Raw genomic sequence first — 16,211 nt, forward strand, 5'->3', positions numbered from 1 at the left:
GTGTTGTGACTGTACTGTATGTATGACACATGACCATAGATATACTGGAAAAATGACATGCATGCTGTTTTGTTGTGGAAACTGGAACAAGCTACCAACTGAACTGAAATCAGCCCCAACTGTGAACATTTTTAAATCCAGGTTAATCACCGGGAACATCAGAGAGAAAAACGTGCAAAACAGAGCCGAATTTTTTCAGAAAACAGTATCTCAATTCGGAAAAACAGAGCTGATTTTTTTTAAAACTTATTTTTTCTCATAATTACGAGATAATTATCTCGTTAATTCGGAAAAACAGAGCTGAATTGTATTTTTTTGTGTGAATGCAATACGCTTCTGTGTGTTTCTTCGTTACCATTTGACCCAAACTTTAGCTTATGAATTGGCTTCCCATGTCACCCAATTTCCAACGCCTGGTTTTGTTTTATCCACAGTACTCGTGCAGATGAGGCTGTCTCAAAACAGGAAATTGGCAAAGATGGTCATTGTTTGTGGGGAAACCAGCTTTAAACAGATAAATACATTAGTAAGGCTCAATAGAGCAGCCAACCAGAAAGTTGAACTGTTAAGACAGCTGTCTCAGTGCCACAGACCTTCGTCTGGCACAAGAAAGAATCGAGTACAAAAGGGAGGACTTCTCTGAGGACAGCCTTCAACTGGGTAAGTCAGCTCACATAAACACAAACGTCCAAAGCACAGCGCAGGCATAAACCCATGTCTAGATCTGCATTTAGGTTCACATTCTTCCATTGCTGCATGGAACAGATGGTACTACTAGTGCCTTGTGCAGCTGAAGCCACGGGGGTGGTTAAATTAGTTACCTTACTTTTAAACATACACACAGAACAGGGTGCATGCAGCGGTTCCACTGGAAAGGTTTGGCTGTAGTGCAGTGGTACTGGACGGACCACACTGCCCCCCATATACTATTATAAGTAGGATGGAATGTGGATGTGCTTCACAGGAGCTGAAAAAGACATCAGAACTCCAATTAAGGACAGTCCCACAGAGGAGCAGCAGAAGCAGCCCTAATTTTAATATTGTATATAATTGTTGTAATTAGACAGCCTGTTTGATTTAACGTGTGTGTATTTTCTGATGTTTAATGATAAATAAATGTGAAAAAGCAAGTTTGACGGGGACTTCCGGTGAGTGTTTCAAGTTGGCGGTTTAAAACTTTTACCTGTCCTGATCAGACACGAGGAAACTCCACAAAACTCGATTGATTAATTTTATTTAGCTCTAAAATGATATACTATGCGTGGAGTAAGATCTAAGAAGAGACCAGGGGGTCCTAAAAGTTATGGACAAGTGAAGACCAACACAGTTGTGAAATCAGTACTAGGAACATATCAGATCATTCACCAGTTTATTTAACACTTAATTTGGATACAAGACCCAAAAAAAATATTTGGAGACTAAACACAAGCTTACTAAATAATTAGAATATCATAAAAGAGGTAAAAGAAGAAATAAAAAAAAAAACTTTTTGAATTAAATGACAATGGACAAGTTGATCCTAACATTTTATGGACAACACACTGAAGGCTGTAAGAGAACAATTATATAAAAATAAATATAAAATATATATAAAAAATAAAATCAATTGGAGACTGTAAAAATTAAAGTTTAACTAAGCTTACAAGCAGTAAAGAGTTGGAGATGAGATTAAAAAAATTTACAACAAGAAAAGCACTCAGAGAGCGCAGACCTCCGCCAAAGCAGATCAGTGGGCCCCCATGACCCCCCCACCCCCGATCCCCACCAAAATTTTATCATTTCTTCCTTGTGCCAGTATCAACAGTTCCTGGAAATTTCATGAAAATCCGTCCATAACTTTTTAAGTTATCTTGCTAAAACAAACACATAACGCAAAGTGATCCCAATACCTCCTGGCGGAGGTAAAAAACAATAAAACACCTTGCACAGACGGACTGCCAGCTGAGCAGTATAAGGCATTTGAAGCAGAACTGTCTCCGGTATTATTAAAGTCACTGAACTGGACACTAGGAAAATTGACAATACCACCATCGTGGTCTACAATAATTATAACAGTTATACCAAAAGAAGATAAGAATAAAACACTGTGCAGCTCGTATAGGCGAATATCGGTTCTGAACAAAGATTATAAATTATATGCATCTATCATGACTAACAGGCTGAACTCATTTGCCTCAGAGTTGATTGACGAGGACCAAACCAGTTTTGTCAGTGGCCGACAAATTCAGGACAATATACGACGTTCTCTTCCAATAATCCATAATGTTCAGACAAATAATTGTAAATCTGTGCTGGTTAGTTTAGAAGCTGAAAAGGCTTTCCATTGTGTCAGTTGGGAATACTTATTCTTAGTCTTGGAATGATTTGTTTTTTCTGAAAGTTCAATTAATATTATTAAGACACTATATACAGCACCTACTGTAGAGTTCTTAAGCCTGATCAAAATTATGTTATTATTCATCTACTATAAAAATATAATAAATCAGGACAATGGATGTTTTTTTTTCAACTTTTGCTCAAAGTTTAGACCCTAATGTTAATAAAAGTACATCAGAAGTGTATTTTAGTGCAAACTTTAATGTTCAAACATGATTTTTAATCTTTGTGTGGGGAAATATACGGTATTGAAAATCTCTGACAAGAACAATTAGTTTATGCATATCATCATCAATCCAGCCATGATGCGGCCATGTTTGTAGTCCTTTTAAGATCTTACTGAATCGATTGACACCAAGCATTCAATGAACTACAATACCCATGAGGTGTGAAACCCCTGTGTAAAATGCCTGAGGCGATCACCCAGCAGGGAACTTTTACACAGGGCGCACAGAGTAACGGAGTCGTGTATCCAGTGGATGTGTTGAGATTTGTTTTAGTAATATTTAGTCAGTTTGTTATTAGTTTTAGAGAGTTTCAGTGAGTGGCAGTGTATTTTATTGAACATCATTGAGTGTTTGGTAGGTTTCGAATTCTTGTAAACAAGAATTTGTATAGTTTGATCAATATTAGCGTGTGGACGTGTTGTCGTGAAAACAATGGCGAAGAAGGCGTACCGCACAGACAAAGACATGGCAGCTATATTAGCCGAAATTCAGAGACGGTCAGATGTGGAACTCTCTGACTCATCTGACCCTGACAGCAGTGGGGGTGCCGGGTCAGTGGAGGAGGCGTTATTTCAAATGGAAATCGACCCAGTATATGACTAAGTTTTTGTTTCTTTGAAATTGTGAACTATTTCTTTATGATTCGTTTATCAAAAATAAAAAATAAAACATGCTCGTCATTTTACAATATAAACATGCAAACACACATTGCACATTGTTGACTATAAAGATGTAATTTTTTTCAGCCTCATTTCTCATTTTATTGTTATTTCTACACATCAGTAGAAAAGATTACAAACAACAGATCAATGAAGTTTTGAGGATTTATTCACTTTGTCAAAAATAAATCACATTGTAACAGTCATTTCATGTGAAGTTGTAAAGAAAAAAAAATGCTAATCCAACTATGTGGGCAATAGTAATAATAATACCATTCAATACTACTGAAAAGTATTTTTACATATTTGAACTACATTTATCTATTTATTTTGACTAAATGTACATATTTTATTATGTATTTAGTCCCAAATAATTATTGTCTTCATTTCTCATACCCAGCAAGACGAAAGTGAGGTTCCCAGCCCATCTGGCACATGTAAGGAGGCATTGCCTGTCCTTTCAAGATTTGTGATCTGATTACTTATGTAATTGTTGAGTCAAGTTGACATCATATACACTACTGTTCAAAAATTTGGAATCACCCCTATTAAGGCTGGGCGATTTTATCGATTCTGCAATATATATCGATATTTTGTTTCCCCAGAAAGTATAGATTTTTCAGCCGCAAGGATCGATACATTAAGCCCCATTCAAATCCCGTGTTCCGTCTGGCACTCCGTTCGCCACCCATCTCCCCATTTGCTTTGCAGGAAGAATAATTAGGTTAGCCAGCCACTAGTGTCGCTGTAGAGCATTTCTAGCAACTTACGTGTCTAGATACTCTCTTTACACAGACGCCCACGTCTTTCTCTTCATGTTCAGAGCTAAGAGATTCAAGAAAATGGCGGCGAATATAAATCCAGCACCTTCATACTTAAAAGCAGATGTGTGAGAGCAATTAGGGTTTAAAAAGAAGAAGGAAAGCGATGCAGCGCCATGGCAAAATTGTTACCGCCACACCATACATTTCATACAAAAAAAAAAAAATCATCTCTGCATAAATGAGCAATAAGTTTCACTTTCACATCCACCGGCGGCACAGTCCGCATTGCCCCGTATCTCATAGTATTATAAGTAGGAATCCAGCCGAGCCCTGCCCCCCCCCCCGACGGAGCCAGCACGCATGCACCCCCCCATCCACGGCCGAACACCACGCATACCATCTACCCCCCCTCTGTCTGAACAGCGCACATTCCCCTTCAAACAAGGTACAGTGAGGCCGATATAGTTCTGGTAGTCTCAGTCCAATTTTCTTAGGGATTAGAACTAATTTTTTTTCCTTCAAACATCCAGAGAGAACAGCATGGACATATGGACATATCTAGCTTTGTATAATATTCAATAGAAAAGAAAAATTATGAGCACCATTAACACGGAATGAAAATAAAAAGTAAAAAAAGGACATATTTAATCAAATAGTCTTCTTTTATATCACCAAAGTAAAATTTGGCATGTATTGTTTCACATAATTTTCCAATTTTTCCCAATGTCTGATGAATATTTCTAATTTTAGATGAACAGTGATGTTTTTTTTTTTTTTTTCCATTTTGTAAATGTCCCATGTTATTTGAACCCATTACTGAACAGCTGGCTCATCTTGTGCCATCCATTTTTATGTTATTGCTTTTTTCCCTGCTGCCAAAAGAACATTCCAGAGATATTCATCTATTTTCATAGCAGGTGTTTTAAGTCCTAAATACATAGTTCTGAAGTGAGAGAGAATGTATGTTTTAAAAATTAATTGTATTGCTTTATTGATCTCAGACCAGTAGTTTTATATACTCTGACAGTCCCAGAATATGTGGTAGTAATGGGCCAGCTGACAGCCACAGTTCGTCCAACATTTACTATTTACCTGGGAAAAGTGTACAGTCTGACATGGGCTTATGAAAAAGCTTGATGTGTTTTTACAACAATATTCTTTCCACATGAGATCTCATGTTTTTCAATTGAGATGTGCATATTCGCTCCCAGTTCTCATCTGTTATTACAAGTCCTCCTTCCTTTTCCAATTTTCCTTTAATGTATTTGGCGGATTGATTATTAAGATTTGAAATATTCTTATAAAGCTGTGATATTATCCCTCTTGGAAGTTTTGATTTGTATGCTTTTATAAAAAGTTTAATAAGGGGGTTATATATACTGCACTTTTCAAAGGCTTATAAGTCACAGTTTGCACTGTTTCAATAAATCAAACTAATTTTCTCATCACATCTTTGATTCATTTTGTCCAGGATTTGCAAGCTGTAGACTCTCTGTCCGGTCAGAGCCATATAATTGTGTAACTGATCGATGCTTTCAGTTTTCAGTTCAACTAATTCAATCCAAGTCAATGGAACACTCACAAGATGTCACCAAAATCACTCCGTCCCTTTAAAATCTTTCAGAAAATTATGTAAGTGTATCGAATCGTATCGAAGCACGTCGAATCATATCGTGGGCTGAATATCGTGTATTGTATTGTGAGATTTGTGCATCACTACAGCCCTAACCCCTATATCTCCCTATGTTGACATATGCTATATTGCCAAAAGTATTTGCTCACCTGCCTTGACTCGCATATGAATTTCAGTGCCATCCCATTCCTAGTCTATGGGGTTCAGTATGACGTGGGTCCACCCTTTGCGGCTATAACAGCTTCAACTCTTCTGGGAAGGCTGTCCACAAGGTTTAGGAGTGTGTTCATGGGAATTTTTGACCATTCTTCCAGAAGCACATTAGTGAGGTCACACACTGATGTTGGACAGAAGGTCTGGCTCTCAGTCTGCGCTCCAATTCATCCAAAGGTGTTCTATGGGGCGGGGAGTCTGTGCAGGCCAGTCCAGTTCATCCACACCAGACTCTGTCATCCATGTCTTTATGGACCTTGCTTTGTGCACTGGTGCACAGTCATGTTGGAAGAGGAAGGGGCCAGCTCCAAACTGTTCCCACAAAGTTGGGAGCATGGAACTGTCCAAAATGTCTTGGTATGCTGAAGCATTCCCAGTTCCTTTCACTGGAACTAAGGGGCCAAGCCCAGCTCCTGAAAAACAACCCCACACCATAATCCCCCCTCCACCAAACTTTACACTTGGCACAATGCACACATGCACAATGCATGACAAGTATCGTTCTTCTGGCAACTGCCAAACCCAGACCCATCCGTCAGATTGCCAGATGGAGAAGTGTGATTGGTCAGTCCAGAGAAGGCGCCTCCACTGCTCTAGAGTCCAGTGGCGGTGTGCTTTACACCACTGCATCCGGCGCTTTGCATTGCACTTGGTGATGTATGGCTTGGATGCAGCTGCTCGGCCACGGAAACCCATTCCATGAAGCTCTCTGTGCACTGTTCTGGAGCTAATCTGAAGGCCACATGAAGTTTGGAGGTCTGTACCATTGACTCTGCAGAAAGTTGGCGACCTCTTCGCACTCTGCGCCTCAGCATCAGCTGACCCCGCTCCGTCAGTTTCCGTGGCCTACCACTTCGTGGCTGAGTTGCTGTCGTTCCCAAACACTTCCGCTTTCTTATAATACAGCTGACAGTTGACTGTGGAATATTTAGGAGCCAGGAAATTTCACCACTGGATTTGTTGCACAGGTGGCATCCTATCACAGTTCCATGCTGGAATTCACTGAGCTCCTGAGAGAGACCCATTATTTCACAAATGTTTGTAAAAGCAGTCTGCATGCCTAGGTGCTTGATTTTATACACCTGTGGCCATGGAAGTGATTGGGACACCTGATTCTGATTATTTGGATGGGGGAGACAATACTTTTGGCAATATAGTGTATCATATCCAGATGAAGGTCTGAATGATACAAAAAATTCTACCCATGAAACAATTATATATTTTGCTTAAGAATTACTTCTGGTTTATTGTGATATAAATGTTTGGACGTAAAAATACACAAATCGACAATGCTGAGCCAAAGAGTGCAGCCAAATATTCCTGCCATGTTCAACCAATGGCATGAATATTTAGCAACCCTCATTCACCCAGCATGTTCCATTTGTATATTTTTATGGCCAGAACAATCACAAAACACTAAACCAGCTGTCTAAAGCAAAAATATATAATTGTTTTATTGTTAGAATTGTTCTGCCAAGCATACCTTTTTCTGAATATGATATGAACATAAGGAAAGAGAGGGGTGATTCCAAACTTGAACGTTAGTATATGCAGTACTGCTTCATCTTTATATTCAGATGCTTTTCTGCTCTTACAGATTGATGTAATTATCACTCCTTTGATATTTTTCTAACATCTATTTTCTGTTTTCATACAGCTCTCATGAAGATGATTACTACATTCCCCCAGCACGCATGTTTCCAACACACAGGCTAGCGGACTCAGAATCTTCATCATCTTCCCCTGACCAAGGGCCATCAAAAAGAACCCGGGGCCAGGATCAGGGTCGGGGCTGGGGCCAGCAAACCAGCAAGGAGCCAAGGTTGGACGCTGGAGATTTTGAGTCTCAGCAGGAGAGGTGGCACAGCAAGGAAAGGCCAGATGTTAATCCTCCAACACTGAGGTTTGAGCCCACCTGGCCCAGGATTGACACCACAGTCAGCTGGTCTCCTTTGAGTCTCTTCCAACTTTTCTTCAGTGGTAATGTACTGCATACAATAATAAATAACACCAACGCTAATGCTGCATGATGGCTGGCACAAGGTGCACTTTACAAGTGGTCTCCCCTCTCAGCTGACACTTTTTACATTTTTCTCTCCGTCATCCTTTTGTCTGGCCTGGTTCATGTACCCTTTAGGGCTGATTTTTGGGGGACGAAGTGGCCATATAATTTTCCTTTCCCCAAAAGCACCATGTCCAGGGACAGATTTGAAGCCATTTTTTGGTCTCTACATATTTCTGATGTCAATGAAGATGAAGAGAATGAAAGAAAAAGAGGAACACCCCAGTTTGACACGCTGTTCAAAATCAAGCCACTTTATGGTGAGCTTGTGGACGCCTGTTACTCTGTTTTCCAACCACACCAGGACATATCAGTTGATGAGAGGATGGTGGCAAGCAAAGCCAGAATATGATTCAGACAATATATGAAAGATAAACCAACAAAATTTGCTTCCAAATTATTTGTATTGGCAGACTCCCAAACTGGCTACACCTTCAATTTTTTTATTTATCAAGGAAAGGATCAGACCAGTGTCAAACATAGGGGACAGAAGCAGGATGGCCTCAGCGTTACATCTGTAATGGACACTATGAAGTTTGAACTCCTCGGAAAAGGCTACCGCCTTTATGTTGATAACTTTTACGCTAGCCCACTGCTTTTCAATATGCTGGCAGATAATCACACAGCAGCTTGTGGCACAATAAGGGAGAGGGATTCCCACGAACCACCATCAACGACCTCCAAAAGAAGCCTGAGAGGGGAGACATGATGTGGATCTGTAAGGGTAACCTCTTTGCACTCAGAATCAGACCTCCATGTCTCAAAAACAATTTAGAGAGGTCCTCATGAGGAAAATCGTTGAGCACGCCAACGCTGTAGTTGCTGAAGCTGCCCCCCGACCCAGCCTCACCAACACCTGCATGCCAGTTTTTTCAAGGGAGAACTGGCACTCAGGACCATAGGAAGTGTGTGGTCTGTGCAGCCAAGGAGAAGGAGAAGGCAAAACAGACACCTGTCTGTAAGGTGAAAGACATGAAGACCCCCATTTACTGCTCCAAGTGCAGCGTTTCACTTTGCCTTGTTCCTGAAAGAAACTGCTTCTTGGAGCATCACAACATGGGACTTCCAACTCAGTCTGCTGCCAGCCAGCCAGCCCCCACCTCATGATAGCCAATGGACATTTTTGGAGTTTGTTGCACTGTTTCTGTTTTGAATGTTTGTATTAGTTGTTTTGAAGAGTACATTGTTTGCACTGATTTTGATATTTATTTTTTCTCTAATTGGATTTATTACACCTTTATAGCACATTAGCATTTGTTCAACTTTATATTGTCTGTTTGAAGTGGACTGTTTACATCTTTACTGCACATTTGTTCAACTTTAAATTTGGATATTTACTTTTACTGTTTATTTTTATTACAATTATATAGTTAGTTTTGAGGAAGTTGTTAATAAAACTACTCAATTTGGAGACAAAATGATACATTTTGATATGCTTTAATTGATTATATTCTGTGCACAAAGGTAGAAGTTGATGAAGCACAAGGTAAATGTCATACCTAAAAGCTCCAGTAGATGGTAGTAGACTCCTGTAATGGATATAACTTATGTAAAAGTGCCAGTTTTTATTGGAAGTGGAAAATAACCCATTTGGCACAACTGCTGGCACAGTTTGGCACACTTTGGTGCCAAACTGTGCCAAATAGAATGTCAGCCTGGTTTTATCTTTACTAAAACCTTTCTGGAGGCTTTGCCCTTTGCTCTAATTATATCAACTTTGTACATTTGTTGCCAAGGAGTTGCTGAAAGTGATCAATGGCATCTCTCTTCATGGACTCATCGTTAGCAGTATGTTATCCTCTGTCAAATAAGGGAAAAAAACAGGCAAGGATAAAAACTTCAAATTTCTCTTTTAGTTTGTTACAGTTTACTCAGACATAGTAATAGATATAACATTTTAGACAATGGGAATAGATTCTGTGAGGTCTCTAAATGTCCATAGACACCAAGAACATCCATATGAACCTTATTACTGTGGAGTAATTCTTCATTTACTTCAGGTATATCTTTTAAGGCATTTTTCCCTGAAAATATGGTCAGGGTGAAACAGATTAAAAAAAAAAAAAAAAAAAAAAAAAAACCTCAATTGCATTGTTTTTTTCATGCCTAAAGAGGAATAAAAACACTCAGGAAAATATCTTTAGAAAGGTTCTCACAATTCATGCATAAAAGGGTTAAAAAGTTCTGGTTTGAAGTGTCTTCTTTGGTTGTTATGATACTGTGACAAATTTTATACTGTTCTGCGTAATGTAAAGTCATACAGCTAAAGATATCAAACCACATTAACTATGTTTACATAGCAAGACAAAGACACTGTTTCATTACATTAATTTCATTGTTTCCTTGTAGGACAGCCACAATCCATTTGTAGTCATAACGTCACCTCATCTCATAGGGAGGGCAACACCACCAGGTATATCAACAGGACACCTGAAGCTCAGGTGCAGGTGATCGGCAACAGCTAATCAGGCCAAACATGACTAAAACAACTGAATACAGTCTCCTGTCATGTCTGCTGTGTTTCTAAACCACTTCACCATGTCACTGTCCAGCTGGGTCGTTCCATGTCAAATCACCCAAAAAAAAATGACATTTTAAACCCCACCTCCTCCAGATTCAATGAAAATTGGTTTATAGGTAAATCCTAGCCAGAAAAGCCAAATTTTCAAATTTTAGCAAAATCGAACCAACGGTTTTTGAGATATCGCCATTTCTTTTTTTCACTTTTTCGCGAAAAAGGGCGTGGACGCCAAATTTCAAAGTGCTGTCTCTCTGCAACCAGTGGTCCGATTTTCAAAAATAAAGTATATTTGTGAAGGGGAGATCATAAGAAATCTAAGTACATCATTAGTTTTATCTTTTAAGTGATATATCTCATCATGACCTTTGACCTATATTTGACCTTGAAATTGACAGTTTGGGACAAATGACCCCGCGACGACTTTTCCTGAAAATTGTAGCCCAACATGTTGCCTACAACATATAAAGAAATTGGAGAGGTAATATTTTTCATTTTGAAGCAATATCAATTAGAATGAGACATACTTGCCACTAAAATGATCATCCCTGTATTCTGTGTACATAAACCATGTATTATCCATGTACATCACATATTCACAAAGTCAAGAGAAGATATATGCCAATTATCAGTCTTAATATGGAAAATCCAGTGTCTTTAGTCTTTTTATGTAATGACATGTCTATTCAGTGTCAAGAATCCATTTGTTGCATTCACTTGAAATCCTGAAAAGGTCATCTGAAGAGAGGCAATAGTTTCTAGTAGAGGAGGAGGTTAGGTACGAGCAGTTATCACACATAGAATATCCGACTCCGGGATCCAACATTGGTCATCCCTTGATGGCCAATGGAAGGTTTTAGCAGGTCCAGATGGATGCATAAATTTGATGTGGTAGTCACCGAATTCCTCAGAAATTTCGTCAACTAGTCTGATCCACGGATGTTCATCATACATACAGCAGACGAAATTCTGCTGTTTTATTTCCAAGGGAATTTGCATGACCCTGGGTGTACATGTTTCATTGTTGGCGTCTTGGATTTGTACCAAATCTGGAGGACTGTCCTGCTCAGAGAGTTTAAAGGCTTTAATCTGAGTGAGGGAGACAGGTACAAAACGATGATACTGCAGAGTGCCTTTGATAGTCCTTGCTAACTGGAATCGAGGTTTGAGGTTTTCTTCGTTGGCGGCGACTTCATCTTGTGTGACATGAAAGAAGGAGATTCCAGGGATATTCTTGACACAGTATTCAAACATTGCTTTAGAATCCATAATATAATATATATATTATATATATATATATAGATATATATATATATATATATATATATATAAAATAGAAATACAGACATGAAAGACAGTGTACAAGATTCACATTCTTGTGTATGATGTAATTTAGGGCAGACATATGGTCTGCAGTTTAAGTGGGTTAGGTCACTGTGACCCCTGACTTGTATTCTAGATATTTTTGAATAAAGTTTCAGTTGAGAATAGCATGCACTACTGCAAGCAAGTGGTTTTGAGTTGTCTTGTTAGTAGTGTAGAGACAGAGAACATGTTAACCATGTGGTAAGCATATAATGTGTGAAATGTGTTGAATTGTGTGTATGGATGTACATAGAATGTACAGGAGTAGGACTTTTAGCTGTGGTAATGCACATTTCAAACTGATGCTGCTTCAAAATGAAAAATATTACCTCTCCAGTTTCTTCATATGTTGTAGGCAAGATGTTGGGCTACAATTTTCAGGAAAAGTCATCGCGGGGTCATTTGTCCCAAATTGTCAATTTCAAGGTCAAAATATAGGTCAAAAGGTCATGATAGGGTCATAAGGTCATATCACTTAAAAGATAAAACTAATGATGTATTTAGATTCCTTATGATCTCCCCTTCACAAATATACTTTATTTTTAAAAATCGGACCACTGGTTGCCGAGATACAGCACTTTAAAATTTGGCAGCCACGCCCTTTTTCGCGAAAAAGTGAAAAAAAGAAATGGCGATATCTCAAAAACCGTTGGTCTGATTTTGCTCAAATTTGAAAATTTGGCTTTTCTGGCTAGGATTTACCTATAAACCAATTTTCATTGAATTTGGAGGAGGTAGGGTTTAACTCATTGGGTGATCTGACATGGAATGACCCAGCTACAGGCTGCTTCAGCCTGGACTTGGACATGACCTCAGGGCTCTTAATTCTCACGCCTTGGGGGTGAAACACTCGCATTTCAACCTGTTCACATGCCACACCTTGTATTTCTCATGCAGAGAAATTACCAGGATAATGCACACCACTTTGGGCCAATATTTTATAACAGTGGAACAGGTTGGAATCAAGTGGGTTCCTTGTAGAGTTCAGAAGGCTCCTGCATGCACCAGCTAATCAATTAAAAAGAATATAGCTGCCTAACAGCCAAATTAAAAAAAAAAACAAAAAAACAATCGCATTGCTATATCCAAGTAAGAGTTAGATATTCCCATTACACTACTGTTACAGAAGAGGACAGCTACAGTACAATAAACACTATCTCTCCCTCTCTCTCTCTAAGAAATGCTGAATTAAATAAATATGTTTATTTGTATGATTTTATGTGTCATTATCAGACCAGATCCCCGTCCCCACCCCATCCAAACCCCTGCTGCCAAAATCTCACCCTGAACTCAGTTCAAAACTTGAGAGCCCTGTTACCTTGTAATGACAAGTGGGACCTATTGTTAAAAAAAAAAAAAAAAAAAAAAAAAAAAAAAAAGACCTCGGAATCAAAACAGCATGCCCTGTCACAATTTCCACATGGAAAGTGTCTAGTTTGAATTTACCTAGAGCTGAACAGCTACAGATTCAAGGTTTTAACTACGATATAGACATGTTTTTATATATCTGGGTCAAACTACATTTTAAAGCAAATTTACAGCTATTTTAAACTACTTTCGCAATTAAATTTATCCCAGCGGTGCCTCCAATTTTTTATGTAGTACATACACACCACTCTATATAAGACCTTTAAAGACAATGGAAGGGTCCTAGGGCTCGTTTAGGATAAAGGTAGACACCACGCAGGTGTACCTGGTTAGTGGATAATGGACTCTATGCACAGCCCCACTACTTCCCGAACCCCAGGTGGGTCCTTTATTTCCTATCTTTTATTATTGGACACACTGATTAAACCAGGTGTGCCTAATTAATCAGCAGTCACAACAAGGAGCACCAGGCACACCTGGATTAATCCGTGTGTCCAATAATAAAAGACAGGAAATAAAGGACCCACCTGGGGTTCAGGAAGTAGTGGGGCTGTGCATAGAGCCCATTTCAAGAATATAAAGCAAATATATATTAGTAATAAGTCCTAAGTTAGAATAATGAGACTCAGAGATAGTTTTAGCATTTAGGCAAAATGTAAAAGCCTTAGTTTTAAATTTGAATATTAATTTGGCAGAATAAATATTAAAGTCCCTAACAAAAATGTAAGTAACCCATTAGACAGATTATGAAAAACATAAAACTAGGGATGTAACGATTACCAGTATAATAATAAACCACAGTAAAATTGCAGACGGTTAGTATTACCATTGAAATTTTAATTATCATGATAACCGTGTTTGATTACCGCACTTTTCCAGAGAAAACGCCTTTGTAAAGATATGCTTTTATGTCAAATATTTGAATATAGTTTTAATTTATTACAATTTTGACTTTCTATACCTAATATTCGGAACCAATATTTACTTTTAAAGTCTTTGACAAAGTTCGTTAAGCATCTGTGTGTTATTCATGCAATAAAGTATATACATTTTTCAAATCAGATTTTATATTATTTTTGTGTTTTCTGGCCTTTTATGCTTATATAGTAGGTTAAAGTGGAAAAAAATGACATGAGATAGATGAAGTTGTGCTAAAAAAAAATAAAAAATTCCAAACATGGGTATCGTGAACATTTATATAGTATATAAAGGCAAATCAAGAGGACTGAAAAACGGACAAAATAGACTCAGACCACTAAGGGTTAATATTTGAATGTTTCCGCCAAGAGGAAGTACATTGTGCCAATTATTATATTTGACTTTTTTTGTTATTGTTTTTTTTTTGTTGTTGTTTTTGTTTTGCTCTTTTTTTTTTTCAAAATACAACTTGGTTAAATTATTTCAGTGTGTGTATGAGTACTTTTTGAACATTTTGAGTACAATTTCAATAATACCACAATAATAATGGTAACCATGATATGAAATTTTCATATCATTACATCCCTAAATAAAACAATACTCCCCAAAACAAATTAAACCCATTTAAATCAAAAACAAAATAGCTTCCCCTTAGCCGCAATGTACCATGGCCAATACACAACATACAATGGCTTGACAGAAAACGGAAGCTCAGATATGTGTGAATTTAACTAAACTAGCATTAGCATTGGTGGTGGGCCCACACACACACACACACGGTCAAGTTGAGTACTACTCACAACTCCCTCAGTTTAACCCACGGAACCACGGACAAAAGAACGTGGCAGGCTTGTTGGGTCTTGAAAAACACTGACTGCGATGAAATAAAGCTCGGAAAACGATGAGTGCGTTGAAATATAAACGTCCGGTTCCTTGGCAGTGATGCAGCAGAATGATAGCCTAGCATTAGCATGCTGCGGCGTTAGCTTCTCCGTCCGCGGCTCCCTCGGTGGAATGTCCGCTCCGACAGTCGGTGCTCCGGCTCTGGTTCAAACACAGTCTTTTCTGGTATCTTTACAGTCTCCGGTCCTCTTCTGTGAGTCACTCGGGTTCATTCAGTCGGTTTCCCGTTCCTCCATGTGTAGAGGCTCTGGGAGCTCAACCTGTTTGTGCTCGTGGCTCTGCGCAGACTCCCTCCCACCTGTCCAGAGCTATATAAATAGAGTTACAACATGCTTTGATGTCGCCGCTCCGGTGATCACGTGGTTCACGTAACCCTGATAGAGGGTATGCACGTGACGTAACCGCTAGCGGAAGTCACCGCGGCTCCGCCCACTGAGTGTCAGAAAGAGGGAGATGAGTGACAGCGCTGGTTTCAGTACTGTCTAAACTGAGGAAGAATATTTAATAAAAATGGGGCAGAGCTGTTGTGAGACAGATTATATGAACAGGTTTGAACAACAGTGGGAGCTATTGTTTTACAGACGCCGAAAGACAAAGAAAAGGAGATGGATCCAGGAAACCAAACCTTCACAAGAAACAAGGGATGCTCTCATATATTTGTTTGTTTACTTAAAGCTATACCTACCGATGTGGCATTTCTCACAACACTTTGCAAAAGTTTGAACATGAACAACCCGCCTCCCTCCAAAGCCCCGCCCACTTCCCCCTCTGCCTGAGCTCTGACGCTCTCCTCCTCTCACCTGATGCGCACGGAGGAAGCAGAGGTGGAGGTCCGGTCCTCTTCGGTGTGTCCGTGGACCCCTCCCTCAGTAATCAGACACATCATCCACCTGCTGCGGGCCCGCGGCCCCTGTTTCATCAGTAGACTGTATTTAAGGGTCTGGTCTGTGCAGTTCTGGGTCAGTGTCTTCACTGCACCACGGAGATGAGGTGCCCAGGCGACGGGCGCACGCACTGTGAACGCACGGCCTCTGCGAATTTTCCGTGGACATTTGAGGTTTCATAGTTCATACATTTATCATCCTACATAATCCTACATGTGTGACACTATGTACATGTACCTGTATGAGTCCCACAGTCATAAAAGCTGAGCTTTGTGCAGACCTGTTCAGTCCAGTACAGCTGACTTCCGGACTTTTATCCCC

This window comes from Sphaeramia orbicularis, chromosome 6 (genome assembly GCF_902148855.1).
Source record: "Sphaeramia orbicularis chromosome 6, fSphaOr1.1, whole genome shotgun sequence".
NCBI lineage: Eukaryota > Metazoa > Chordata > Actinopteri > Kurtiformes > Apogonidae > Sphaeramia > Sphaeramia orbicularis.